This window comes from Puma concolor, chromosome A2 (assembly GCF_028749965.1).
Source record: "Puma concolor isolate L17-30 chromosome A2, mPumCon1.1.hap2, whole genome shotgun sequence".
NCBI classification, from domain to species: domain Eukaryota; kingdom Metazoa; phylum Chordata; class Mammalia; order Carnivora; family Felidae; genus Puma; species Puma concolor.
In genome coordinates this window covers 134,105,427-134,118,844 of record NC_141668.1, presented here as the reverse complement: position 1 = coordinate 134,118,844, position 13,418 = coordinate 134,105,427, and the positions used below count along the sequence as shown (strand labels likewise).

General features: G+C 40.8%; 1 protein-coding gene across 7 annotated transcripts in view; it reads left to right on the top strand.

Annotated features, from left to right (window-relative positions):
- LOC147583527 (transport and Golgi organization protein 1 homolog) overlaps positions 1 to 13,418 on the top strand; it is a 136,500-nt gene that overhangs the window by 99,158 nt on the left and 23,924 nt on the right. Inside the window, exons 4-6 of one of the 7 annotated variants that reach the window (XR_015241892.1) lie at positions 9,484 to 10,175; positions 11,036 to 11,118; positions 12,044 to 12,422. The exons of 1 other annotated variant lie outside the window; for it this stretch is intronic. The gene's annotated coding sequence lies outside the window, so the exon portion shown is untranslated. Of the gene's footprint in view, positions 1 to 9,483; positions 10,176 to 11,035; positions 11,369 to 12,043; positions 12,423 to 13,418 lie in introns of those variants that run through there. 5 more of the 7 variants (XR_015241896.1, XR_015241891.1, XR_015241890.1 and 2 more) reach the window with 5 other exon arrangements.

Sequence of the window (13,418 nt, the reverse complement as noted above, 5' to 3'; positions counted from 1 at the left end):
TCCTGGGCACTCTTGATACCTCTGCCAGCTATCTGTATGCTGATTTGATTAGTTACCGTTTACTAGATTCGATCCAAGGGAGCCAGTAACACTTGGTTCCCACATACAATGGTCATGACCAGGTGGAGGTAGGAAATGCAAGACAAGTTAGTTTGTGCAAGAATTCAGAAATGAGGGAGGGAGAGAGAGCTGAACTGATCGATGAGATGCAGCCTAGGTAGAAGGGGGAAATTGCAATAAACAGAACCAAGAAATTTCCTCCTTCGTAGACTCAAAAGAGACAGAATAGATTCTGTTGTGCCTGGAGGTATTCATGTGAGAGGATTCTGCCTCAATTTAGGTTGTTCCTGACTTGAGACCTTGCAGATCCCTCTCTAAGAATCTGGTGCATGCCAATATCAAGAAATCTACTTTTCTCTATGGGTGTCCCCTGTGTCTCTGTCTCAGGCTCTTGGGAGTACAGGTTTTGCTTTTTAATGATAGAATGAAACATTCACACTGGCAACCAGGGATTTCTTTATAGTTGGACAATCCTAAGGACATTCAAGACCCTTTTTGCTTTGGGTAAATCAACACTCTGCACATAGTTGGCTAAAGAAAGGACAAGAATGCATTCACTTCCTGATCACATCACTCCTAGTGATTTTCTTATTATAAATGTCCAAGCAGGCTGAGGCCACTTCATGTACGCTGAGCTTGTCAGCTACCTGGTTGGACACAGAGTCCTTGGGGGCAGCCTCTAAGACCAGAGGGAGAGGGCTGATGCACAAGTTCCCCAAAGCGAACAAACCAGGAAGCACAGAGCACCAACGACATTTCACGTTCCAACACCAACACTTCGGACACCACGGTTCCCAGGGCTACCAAACTTCACAAATGTGAACAACGTGCTGATAGGAAAACTAACTACGTATAAGAGGGACTCTAAACTTACAAAGCTTGAAGAAGAATCTTGACAGGCCTTCCAGGAGCCATCTAATAGTATAAAATACTATTAATACTATTGAATGGCTCTTATTCAGTAGAGTTTCTGACATTTTTAAAAATGATTTTAAGGAAGTATAATTCAAACATCATACGAGCCCCTTATTTAAGACAAAGATCTCAGTGGCTTTTAGTATCTTCCCATGTCCTTCTTTCTGGACATTATGAAGCTCAGGTTTCCATCCTGTCAACACTACTCTTTTTGGAGCAAGTGGCCCAGACAGGATCCACAACTTCATGTGGACAGGTGTGGCCAGAACCCCTACATGCTGGTGGAGAAACCTTGCCCTGACTTAATGGGTTTTCCAAAAGAACTGAGTTCTCATCAAGGACTCCATGAAAAAGCTGTTTTTTTAACCACAGTCTGAAAAAGATAAATAAATACAAAAGGAAGAAGTCACTGATGTCGGATGTGTACTCACATTTGTGTTGGGGTAACTGGGATACCCGAGTAAGAGCATCCAGAAAAATAGCTTCCGAACCGTCATATTCTGGTCCTTTCAGGGGGCGCCTGGGCACCAGAGAGGAGGTGCAGATGGGGGTGAGGAGGTGGTGGGGGTGGGAGGGGAAGGGACGGGGTGGGAAAGGGGGTGAGGTGGGGGGGCGGGGTTTAAATAGGGATGGGATTGGGGAGGGGGGTGTGGCAGGAGAAGAAGGGGGTCAGGGAGAGTACCCGGATCAGGTCAAGTACAAGAAGGGAGGGAGGAGGGTTCAGAGAAGTTAGTAGCTCAGCAGGTCAGTAAATCACTAGATGAGTAGGCCACAAGTAGCCAGTTAAGTAGACTGTCAGTAGCAGGTGGAGCAGACGAAGATCTCTCTTCATCCAAGTCTTCACCTGTTTGAGCATTGCCATAGCAATTCAGACGGTTTATGCTCTCTCTCCACCAATCAGCTGCCTTCGACCCTGATAGCTCACAAAGGACACCCCGCGTGACCATGGCTTTTCAAATGCCCCTTCCATTATGTACATATCTGGGGGCATGTGTGTCCCTATGGGAGTGTCTATGTATGTCTGGGTTTTGTACGTGTATATATTAGTTATGTGTGTGAATTTGCTGCCCCTTGGGTCTTACCGTGTGTGGTGTGTGTGGTGTGTGTGTGGGTGTGTGTGTGTGTGGGTGGGTGTGTTCTCCTCGGGGTGTCACTGGCCGTGTCTGCAGTGTGGGTCTGTGTGTGAATCTGTCCATAAACCCCATACCTGTGTTCCCAGGTGAGGCTGGGTGTGATTCTGTGCTTGTGGTGTCTGTTTATTTCTTAGTGAGTATGGGTGTCTGTGAACCTCAGAAATGAGCTGCCACAAAGGGGACTCCCCAGGGGCGCCTGGGTGGCGCAGTCGGTTAAGCGTCCGACTTCAGCCAGGTCACGATCTCGCGGTCCGTGAGTTCGAGCCCCGCGTCAGGCTCTGGGCTGATGGCTCGGAGCCTGGAGCCTGTTTCCGATTCTGTGTCTCCCTCTCTCTCTGCCCCTCCCCCGTTCATGCTCTGTCTCTCTCTGTCCCAAAAATAAAATAAACGTTGAAAAAAAAAATTCAAAGGGGACTCCCCAAAGGTGACCCCCAGCAATGGGTGAATATGAGACAATCTATCTCTTCATTAGATTCTGTTGGGAAAACTGTATATCTACATGCAAAAGAATGAAAGTGAACGCTTCCCTTACATGATACACAAAAATCTACTTAAAATGGCTTAAAGACTTAAATGTAACACCTGAAACCATCATACTTCTAGGAAAAATCAAAGAGGAAAGCTCTTTGACTATGCTCTAGGCAATGAGATTTTGGGATTGGCACCAAAAGCATACGCAGTAAAAGTAAAAATAAATTTTTATTTTTAATCATAATTATATAATATATATATAAATATATATATTTTATTTATATATATTTATATATATAAATATATATAATATATATATTTATATATAGATTTATATATATAATTATATATATATTTTTATATATATAATATATATTTTTTTATATATATATTATATCTATATTTTTTATGTATTTAATTTTATATATTTTATATATTTTTAATTATATATATTTTTATTTATATATATAAATAAATATATATTTTATATATAATATAAATATATTATATATAATAATATATAAATATAAATATATATAATGTATATACACATGTGTATATATATATAAAATTATATAATGTATAATATAAATATAATAATATATATAATATATATATATAATAATATATAATATAATAAAATATATAATATGTATATTATATAAATACAAATATATATAATAATATATAATTATAAATATTATTATTATAAAAATATATATATATAAATATATATAAATATATATATATTTATATATATATATAAATATATATTTATATTTTATAATGCACAAAATATACACAAAATGCACAAAATATAATGCACATAATGCACAAAAAATATAAATAAATATATATATTATATATTTATATAAATATATATATATTTAAATATAAAAAATATATTTATTTTTTATATATCATATATATTTATATATATAAATATATATAAATATATATATATAAATAATTATAATTAATTATAATTAAAATTGGGCCACATCAAACTAAAAAGCACAGGGAAGGAAAGGGAAGGAAACCATCAACAAAATGGAAAAGCAACCTACAGAATCGGAGAATACATTTGCAGACCATCTCCAAGAAAGAGTTAATATACAAAACAAATAAGGAGTTCACATGAATAGTTAACCTTAAAAATAAAACTACCAGTTATGTTACCACAAAAGAAAATGGCTTATTTAGGAATAGCAGAGAACTGCCCCTTGGGAGAAGGAAGCTATAGCAAGTCTGGAGAACAAAGGAGAGGAACACTTTTGTAGAGGAAAGGAAGAAATTGGGAGGGCTATGATCTAGTAAAAGTCCTTTGGAGTACACTGGGAGATCCAAGTATAGTGGCTTTTCATTGCTTAAGTTGTGACCGTCATCAGCTGGGCCATCATGAGGGAAGAAGAAAGACCTTTCTTCCTCTTGCTGAGGTAGTATAGCAGTAGCTGAAGTAGTGTCAGCTTACAAGATATGTCTCCTTCCAGTGGGTCTGCAGGAAATGACACGTGGTAGAGCCTGTGAGCTTCCCCCTTCTGGCCCCCTGACTCCATTTTCTTTAAGGTTTTATTTTCTTTCCAGTTCATTAGCATACAGTGTTGCATTCGTTTCAGGTATACAATAGAGTAATTCAACACTTCCACTTTAAATAAAGTTTCCTCTTACAATTTTCCCAAAGTCAACAGCAAAGAAACCATATAACAGGGTGAAAAAGTGGGCAAGGACCCAAATAGACTTTTTCCAAAGAAGACATACAGAAGGCTAACCGGTATGAGAAAAGATGCTCAACATCGCTAATTGTCAGGCAAATGCAAACCCAAACCACAATGAGCTATTACCTCACACCTGTTTGTTAGGATGGCTATTCTCCAAAAGTCAAAAGATAACAACTGTGGGCAAGGATGTGGAGGAAAAGTGAACCCTTAAGCACTATTTCCAGGAATGTAAATTGGTACAGCCATTGTGGAAAACAGTTTGGGGGTTCTCAAAAAGTTAAAAATAGAAATACCATATGATCCAGCAATCCCACTTCTGGGTGTAGATCACTATCTCAATGAGACATCTGTACTCCCATGTTCATTGCGATATTATTCAGTAGCCAAGATATGGAAACAACTTGAAGTGCCCATCAAAAGAAAGAAAAATGGCCTGTGCATTCAGTGGAATAGTATCTGGCCAGAAGAAAGAAGGAAGTTCTACCATTTCTGACAACGTGGGTGAACCCAGAGGACATGATTCTAAGTGAAATTAGTCAGACGCAAACAGACAGATATTGTATAATCTCATGCACATGTGAACTCTTCGTCTAAAGAAAAGTTGAACTTGTAGAGACAGAGAGTTGAAGGGTAGTTACCAGAGGCTGGAGGATGGGCAAAAGGGGGAGATACTGATCAAAACGTACAAACTTTCCATTGTAAGATGCACAAGTTCTAGCGACCTAACGTACAGTACGGTGACTACAGTTAACAATACCATATCGTATACTTGAAATTGACGAAGAGAGCAGATCTCAAGCATTCTAACCACACCACAAAAACAAAGTAGCTATGGGTGGTGATGGATATGTTAACTAGTTTCATTGTGGTTCTCACTTGTCAGTGTATGCATGTATCAACATATCACATTGTAAGTCTCAAATACATAAAATTTTTATTCATCAAAAACAATAAATAAGTAAGTAAATAAAGACCAAAATAAAGAGATAAATGAACAAAATTCCAATGTGTGAAAATGACTTTGGATAATGCCTGAAACATAGTAACAGCCACCAGAGATACAAGAGGACCTGGGAAATAGATACATACGTGGTACTTCAGTATACCTGGAGCAAAAAGGTGAGGAGAGAATACAGGCTTCTTTTAAGAGATGAAGCTGGAGAAGTAACCAAAGCCTGCTTCTGCAGGACCTTGCAAACCAGTAAAGAACTTTGTGCTTTTCCGGAAAGTACTGAGAAGCCATTGAAGAATTTCAATCATTCACTGACTGATTGCTGAGCTTTCATTGTTAAAAGATCATTCTGATTGGAGATGGAGAATGGGTTGACGTGAAATGGAAGTGGGTGGCAGGAAAAGTAAACAGGCCAATTTTAAGGCTGCGCATGAGATGATGGTGGCCTGGCCTATGTTAGTTGCGCAAGACTGGAAGTAGTGGGACGATGAGGCAATTGTTTCAAGACATACACGTGAGAGGTCTTGATGATTAGCTATTGGGGTTGGGAGAGAGGGAGAGGTCTGATGGGTCAGTTGCTACAGTGGGATCGAGAAGGGCAAGAGACAACTTGCATTGAGCTACGACAGGATGACCTCGGTGGGAATGATACAACTGGGAGGTGAAGGCCAGAACCCAGATGACCATATGTTGAGGAGAGGCTGGGAAGTGAAGAGTGGAGTCAGGATTATTGACTTGGCAACAGTACTGCTTGTTGCCACCTAACATCCATTCCCACCTTCTCTCATATTGAGAGAATTCCTGATATTTGGTTGGGTACATGGCTTTGTAGACTGAGCCTTTACATTACCAGGAAGTGTTAAGTTATGGTCAACAGAATGCAAATGGAAGTGAGGTGTGCTATGGGCAATGGCGTTAAAAGAAAGGATACGCTCTCCCCTCCCCATTTTCCTTGCCTGCTGGCTGCAAGCAGATCTGCTGTACTGAGTCATCTTTGACCTTGTCAGTAAGGAACCACAGAGCAAGCATACAGAATCCTGGGTATCTGACACTATAGGGTAACCATTGTGGGTTTGAACATATACCTAGACTGTTACATGAAAGAGAAATACATATTTTGTTGAAGCCACGGTTATTTATAGCCCCTGTTAGAGCAACGCGCTCTATATCCAAACTATTACAGAATTTGATAAGAGAAGGGAGTGGCTGCTAGTGTAGAACCCAACATAAGTGGCATAGGTTTGGTGGGCAGGCAGTAGGTGGGAAGGCACAGGTATTACAGTCTGGTGGCAAGTCTGGTGACAGTTTTTATGTTGTGACAAAACACTAAGCTGTTGTCTATGATCATTCTCGTGGCGGATCACATGCGATCAGAACCTGAAACTCAAGAAGAAATTAATCGTAATATTTGGAACGTGGTGTCTGTGGGATGCATTTTGCCACTTTCACCAGGAACCTGCCACAAACAGACCTCAGGCTAGGGTCGGCCAGTCTGCCAGCACTGATTCAGGGGTATACAGCTCTTCTAAGGAAGCTCTTTCTGCCTGTAGATGACAATCCAATTTGGCGGCAACGAGAGTGACTAGTGCCGCCAAAGCCTGAGAGAGGCAAAAACTTCTGCACCCCAAACTGAAGGAATTACACGTGGCTTTCAATAGGTAGCCTAAGCAGGACAGGACACCCAAGCCTTTCTCAGTCACCTCCCCAATATGGCTGACTCAAGGTAAACTGGCTAAGTGCAAAATAGCTCTCATTGATTTAGTAGGGAGACTTGGTAAAGCCCAGAACAAGCTACACAGAAGACCAGAGTTTTCAGGCCCCAAAACTATGCCTGAACAAAATATTTCACTATGATTATTTACATATGGAATTTGACAGACATAAAAGTAGACCAGAAGCCTAAATGTTTGAGGGAATTTTCTTGCAAAAGAAACCATAGCCTAGGAAAATGGGGAGGAGAGAGCATATCCTTTCTTGTAACGCCATTGTCAATAAGGCATAGACTAGTTTGACCTCTAATACAATCCTTATGATCCCCTTTCTGCGCAGCAGGAAGTGGGCTGCAAAAGCCATCCTGTCCTCAAGAAGGGTATATTCTTCCAAACATCCACCTCAGATTTGTCCACAGAGGATGATGAACATGAAAGAATGTTCCAGAGGGAAAGACAAAAGCTAAAGATGACAGCAGAGGAAGGAATGCTTCCCAGACAGCAGAATCAGGACCTACTGAATGAACTGAGGCCCGAAAGAGCGCCAGGACAGGGTTCTGTCATAATTCATGCCCAGAGGAGTTGGATCATTGCTAGGGACCTATGTTACCTCATTATTCACTCTTCTCTTTCCAGTATTGGAGTTTTTATAGCAATATCCTACTCCAGGGATAGATATTGGTTGGTTTGGAGACTAGACATAACTCATGCTTTAGTTTATAGTTTGTCAGAGAGGAATTCTATCCCTACTGAATGGAGAGAACCAGGGAGTAACAAGAGATACTAAATTTTGACCCAGATGTAGTCATTCTATGAGACCTGGAGGTTATATTTCTTGAATATGACAATGTTCTATGCGTGGGGATGATGCTCTGTGTGTATTTGCGGACAGTTGTTTAATCAAAGGGGTGGACCCTGACAGAAACTGTTAGTGGTCACTCAATAGTCATGCCCTCAGTTCTCTCATAGAAATGGAATGCCCTATTTCTGGCCGAACACATAACCACTCAAAAGGAAAGACCACATTTCCCAGCCTCTCACGAAGCTACGTACAGCCAGGCGACTAAGTTCAGACCAATTAAATGTGAGCAGAAGTGATATGGAAAACTTTCTGGTTATTCTCTGAAGCTAGAGGCATGTCCTCCCCTTTCCCACGTTCACTTCCCACTTCCTGGATGTGGACATGATGCTGAGTCCTCTCAGTTCTACCCTAGAGGTGGTGGAGCACCTTCACAGAAGGAACCTGAGTCCCTGAGAGGGTGGAGCTGCTAAGCCAGCTATGGACTGCATATGCCCAGTCTATTCAGGAAGGAAGGAATAAGTTACTGGGTGTGTTTGTTGAAGCAACCGAACCTATATCTAACCAGACATTGCTCTAAAGAATTTGTTCGTATTGTAGACAGTAGGAAGCTAATAACAGCATTTGAACTCTCATGATTTGTTACAAGTATTTTTGTTCTAATGTTGAGTACATTGATGATATGCCAGTATCATCAAATGAAAATCACTAATCCCGAGTTTCTAGAACTTGAATAAATCTATCAATAACCCAAAGCAGTCATTGTTTACTCTTTTCTATGTTTGCAAACATGGATGGGAATTGGGAAGAAGAGCGCCAGCCACCTGAAACAGATAAATTTACACATCACACAGTTAGAAAAATGAAGTTAAAATTCCAACAAAGCATACACGTTCGATATTTTGTTAAATACTGGGACTGCTTTGAAATGTATATTATCAATACCTCCTTTTAAATAACCTTCTTAGATTTTGCTAACTCGAGACTCTAAGGTCTACCTTTCCCTCTTCTGCTGAGTATCACAAGGTCTCCTCTCCAGATCTAAATGCTACAAACTTTGTTATGAGACAGTCTTATGGGACAATATCTAGAGGACTTTCAATGTGACAGTTTTTAAAAGAAACCCTGACATTTTTGTGGGTTCAGTGTTGAGGGCTCAGGGCTCTTGTGACTGATGAGCAATCTCTTTCATCAGGGCAAGACTTTGTGATAAAATCTTACTCGACTTCTGTGTCTGTTATCTTAAAGTCTACCACACCTGGCACTATAGTCTGTGGCCTATTTCTCTTGACATACTATTAAAAGTCAAGATATATTCATTGTTTCATTTTGCCTCACCGCCCCCAAGCCCCACCTTCCACAGGCAAAGGAGATTGTCTTTTAGGCCTAGGAGCCAATGAAAGTGATCCAGTACTTGGTTTGTTCCAAGTCTGGGAAAGTTCCTCCTGCCCCAGAGCTGGCATTGAAATTGCAAACGGTAAGCACTTCTCAGAGGAGACAGGGACAACAGCTCCCCCATCCTCCCAATATCCCAAGTCCCTTAATAGAGTCTGTTGTTGAAGTTGGTAGATATTTGTGTTCCATTTCTTTCTCTCCAGCAGTCTGACTCTTGTTTGTATTCATAAAGAAATTGTTGACCTTATGGATTCGTTCGCAGCACTATGACCTCAAAGATGATCTCTCTGAGACACGTACCGACACACTGCCTTTTCTCCAACTTGCCTAGGTGGTTCCCCGAGACAAATGTGGAGCCGGTTTCAAATCTTCTCTGTGACCTGGTGTGCCTGATGAGGACCAAGGAGAAAAACTGCTACTTGGACCTTCAAATTTTCTGACTCCAAGACCCAAGGCAAAACAATTCTCCACACTTTAATTTGATAAAGGATGTGCTAAACCAAAGGTCCCAACTTGAAAAGGTAAAACCAAAAAAGTTTTTCAACTTTGAAATGTTGGCAAAGACCCCCTGGTAAGGTGTCTGTTTCATAACCAAAGATCATGAGATTCAAACCCCATCCATGCCTGGCCCTAGAAAGTACAAATTCACAGGAGAGGTGTTCTAGCAAGTGACTAAAAACACAGGCTTGGCAGCCAAACAGGTTTGTGTTTAAATCCTGGCCTTGTCACTAAAACCAAATGTCCTTGAGGAAACTGCTTAGCTAAAACCTTAGTTTTGTCATCAGTCAAATGGAGATGTCAATGGTACCTGTTTCTTAGCGTTGTTGCAGAGATTAGATGAGATAATCAATGACCCCAAAGGAGAAGAAGACAAAGGGAGCTCTGGAAGAATGATTAAGCTCTCCCAGAAAGTGGCTAGCATCCTCTCTGACACATGGGCCCTCAGCCATGGGGACCAACTGAAGATATTCCTGCGCCCAGCACCAGAAACCTACTGGAGCTGCCTGGCCTGGGTGCGATTGGGTAAGACATGGGAGAGGGGCCCCTGGGACAGAGGCTCCTATGGGATTCCAGTCTCAGTCATTCACAGAATGGAGAGGTGGTAAAAGGATGTCCATCTGATGCCTGAATTCTTCCCATTGTGTGGGGGTCTATAAACAGGCCTAAGGTTTCATCTCAGTTCCACGAACTGCCACTTTTGTAATATCATCCCTCTCTGAGCCTCAGTTTCCTTATGTGTGAAATGGGCACAGTAATAGAGTCAGACTTGTGTGTTATTGTGAAAATGAAACACAAATTATCCATAGAGAGTGCTTAACTACCTTGTAGGCCATTTATCACCTCAAGGAAATCTTAGCCTCTGAGAGGCTCCAAAATATAAATATTTTTTGGAATTAGGAGGTTCCTAGGAAACTCAAAGCACATGTTCCCTGGAGATTTCCCATGAAGTGTTTGCCATTATAAGTTCCCACACATGGCTCAGCCTATTGCTTTTGCCTAATAATAGGCTTGTAGTTAAAAAACAAAAAATCCTGAAGAGCATTCAAAGAGCAGGTATCCTTGAGAATGCCAGGTGTGGGAGGCACAAAGAAGACAAGACAGGAGTGAGCCACACCACGGCTCAACAGAAGCCCTTGAGTACTTCAGGAAGTAAGTCCTATTTTTTGAAGGCCCTATGCTTGGAGGCTCATCTTTGCCATGTAGTTCCCAAGAGTTGGGGTGCCTGAGGTAGCTCACAAACCCCTCAGTCCTCTGGGACAACTTCTGTATTATGAGATCCTCCTGACTGTGGGTCACCACACCTGGAGTGGGGTTTCTTGTGAGACTGTGTCTCGGCCTCTCCTGTTTCCATATATTTTATCCTTTTATCCGTTATTGTACAGACACTGTTAAGCTATCTTTCAGATCCTTTTCAGAGGGAATTGTTCCATAAGCAGCTGTTGAATTCTTGTGTTCATGGGAGGAGGTGAGTTCACGATCCTCCCATGCTGCCATCTTGACCCCAGCTCCACAGTCCATACTCTAAACCACATGTGAAATAATACATGTTTAAAACCACTCTGTGGGCAAATAGCAATGATACGTTTCTTCTGAACGTGTATTCTGAAATGTTATCAAAAGTCCATGGAATGAAAATCGCTGAGCAAGAAGCTGGAGCTAAGGATGAATGAGACAAAGTTCTACCCTCAGAGGGGCTGAAACACTCCTAGGGGAGATGAGATGATGAAGGAGCAATTTAATGCAAGCAGGAAGGTCCTCGGTAAATTGACAAGGAATTCAGAAGGAAAAGAAACTCCCTTCAGCTAGAAAATCAGGAAAGGATGCTGCAAGGAGGTAGCACAACATGCATATTCCCACTGCAAAGAAGCCACTCTGGGGGACTATACCTTTGTTTTCATTGTATTGCTTCTGCTTAAAAATAGTTTAGGACGGGGGCGCCTGGGTGGCGCAGTCGGTTAAGCGTCCGACTTCAGCCAGGTCACGATCTCGCAGTCCGTGAGTTCGAGCCCCGCTTCGGGCTCTGGGCTGATGGCTCGAGCCTGGAGCCTGCTTCCGATTCTGTGTCTCCCTCTCTCTCTGCCCCTCCCCCGTTCATGCTCTGTCTCTCTCTGTCCCAAAAGTAAATAAACGTTGAAAAAATTAAAAAAAAAAAAAGTTTAGGACGATACTTTGGGAAAGGGTCACCAAGGAAAGCAGCATCATTACTCTAAACTTCCCTTTTTTATTCAGAAGTATACTTCCCAGAATGAGATTTCAATATCCCACTGTTAATCATGGATAGAACAACTACACAAAAGATCAACAAGGAAATAGGAGAGTTGAGCAACACTGCAAAACAACTATGTTGATTCAAAGTGAATAAAAGTTGTTTGTTTGTTTTTTAATTTTAGACAGAAGGGAGAAGACTTTCATTTAAGCCCAAGTTAAGATAGCCACCCAGGATACAAAATCTTCACAAAGAAGAGACTTCTCTGAGGAAGGAACAGTCAGTGCAGGATTACATATGTTTTATTCACACGATGCATCATAAATCATCATAGCCAATGACATTCCAGAAAGTTACAGACTTTATCTCATGTATTAGTATCTGCAAGGCTGTATGACTTTAATCTTATGGAAACCAGGGACATGTTTTTCTTGTTCTTTATGTTTGAAATGCTCCTTTTTGGTTATTTTTATTTTTATTTTTTGAAGCTTTCAATTTTTTTATTTTTTAAAAAAAATGTTAGAGAAGGAGGAGCCAAACCATAAGAGAGAGACTCTTAAAAACTGAGAAAACACTGAGGGTCAATGGGGGGTGGGAGGGAGGGGAAAGTGGGCGATGGGCATTGAGGAGGGCACCTGTTGGGATGAGCACTGGGTGTTGTATGGAAACCAATGACAATAAATTTCACATTTAAAACATACTAAAAAATGAAAAAATGTAAAAAAAAAAGGTGAAATTGACAACACTTAAAAGCCGTCATTCTGACCATTTGAAAATGGACAGTCCAGTCGCTTTTATTTTAGTCCTGATGTTGCACAACTATTACCACTAAGTCTAAAATATTATTATCATTCTGAGAAGAAAGCCCATATCTCAATTCCTCCCACGCCAATTCCCTGGCGACCACTAATCTACTTATGTCTCTTGGATCTGCCTGTTCTGGAGATTTCATATAAATGGAATTATACAAGACATGGACTTTTGCTTCTTTCACTTAGCACAATGTTCTTGAAGTTCATCTACACATGTGACAGTACTGCATGGCTTTTGATGACTAGACAATATCCCCTTGTACGGTTTTACCACCTTTGATGTATCTGGTCACCAGTTGATGAACAACTGGGTTGTTTCCACATTTCAGGAATTGTGAATAGTGCTCCTATGAACATTTATGTAGAAGTTTTTGTGAGAATAATATATGTCTTCAATTCACTTGGGTTTATACCTTGGAATGAAATTGCTGTGCCATATGGCAACTCCATTTTTAACTTATTAAGAAATTGCCAAACTGTTTTCCAGAGTAGCTGTACCAGTTCACACTTCCACAAGCAGTGTTTGAAAGTTCTGATTTCTCTACATCTTTGCCAAAGTTGATTTTTTTCCTTCCAGGATTTTATTTAAAATTCGTTTAATGTTTATTTATTTTTGAGAGAGAGAGAGAGAGAGAGAGAGAGAGAGAGAGAGAGACAGAGACAGAGCATGAGCGGGGGAGCAGCAGAGAGAGAAGGAGACACAGAATCCCAAGCAGGCTCCAGGCTCCCAGCTGTCAACACAGAGCC